This window comes from Papaver somniferum, chromosome 1 (assembly GCF_003573695.1).
Source record: "Papaver somniferum cultivar HN1 chromosome 1, ASM357369v1, whole genome shotgun sequence".
Classification (NCBI taxonomy): Eukaryota; Viridiplantae; Streptophyta; class Magnoliopsida; order Ranunculales; family Papaveraceae; genus Papaver; species Papaver somniferum.
In genome coordinates, this window is record NC_039358.1 from 64,574,748 (window position 1) to 64,576,274 (window position 1,527).

Here is a 1,527-nt window from a genome sequence, read left to right on the forward strand (position 1 = left end):
GTGAGGATGATATATATTTTTGACGTATTCAATTTTAGTCAATCTAGCGCACCATTTATTTCATTTCATGATGCTGCAGCAGTGGCTGCTTTTTATTTCATTTTACCACATTATTCCATTCCATTTCTGCTTTCTTTTCTTTCTTTCTTCATTACTACTTTTGTATGTTAAGTGTTAATCACTTCATTGCCCAACCTTATCAACTGGTTCATAATTGACTATAATTTCTCTTTTTATACTAATTATTCCACATGCCTTTGTTGGCTAATTAGACTAGTGTACTATGAGAAAGTGTGGAGTGTTGGTGCCTGATTTTCATTATTTTCTTCAAACAAACTTGTGCAGTAATTCTTTCGTTTTTATGGTATTAAAGCAAGCATCTTTTCGAAAATGGAATGCGGTGCTCTTGATCCAGCTAGTCGCACTAATTCGGGTTTTCGAACAAAACTGTGTAGTTTGAATTGGTGTAGATCACTCACTTTCAATGGTGGCCTGATGATAAAATATCTTAGTACTATTCAGAGCAGTAAAACAAAGACTCGGACGATTAAGATTGTTTAGTTTGGTATGATTTTTTGCAAATACCGACACACTCCCACTTACTTATTCAGTCGGTATTCTGGCGGAAAGTATAAAGCTGTTCAGTTAACTCTACTGAATTGGCTGATTATAGTATACTATTCTAATCAGAGGATTAATTAGTATTTTGATATCAATAGTAGTTATCCGTAATTGATGATTAAACTTTGCTTTAAGGTCAAAATTTGTATTTTTATTTCAATGAAAGATGAAGACAGCTGAATAAAGAGACAAAGTAGTACCTGGAATTGGCTACTTCTAGTTGATGTATTGCCACAGGCAGTCATGATCTTTAATAACTATAGACTTGAGAAATTAGAAGATTCAAGTTATAAGTTTTCATCAAGTACAAACTCTTCCAATTTAAAAGGTACATTTCAACTCCACACAATCATCACTCGTAAGCTACATTTGAATTACTTATGCATTATTACTGGATTCTCCTTCGAATTCTACTGCTCACAATCACCAAAACTATATTAAATCTCACCAAATCAAAATTAGTAATGCATGCATGATTAGCAAACTAGCTAGCAGCCGTGGGACGGTCATCTAAAGTGAGCGCCTACAGCGGACGGAGCACATGTGTCGGCAATCGTAAAAGCAGCCAGGACCACCGCAATGGAGAGGGCATTCCAGTTTCATTCCCATGCAACGCCCTTTCGCCATGCACACTGCATATTCTCCGATCTTATGGGTTAAGACTCCATCTCTTGTTACTCCTCTCTTTACACTCCTGCAACTCACTGCGTGCTTGTGTTGATGGTGGTTTCTATGGGTCTTACCTCCTTTAGAATTTGGTTCCTGACCACATCCCCATATCCAACCACCTCCACCACCTTTTCCACCTCCTCCTCCAGGACCAAAAAATCCCCAACCTCCTCCTCCTCCACCACCACCACCCCATCCCCATCCATAACCACTTCCTCCTCCCCCACCTCCACCTCC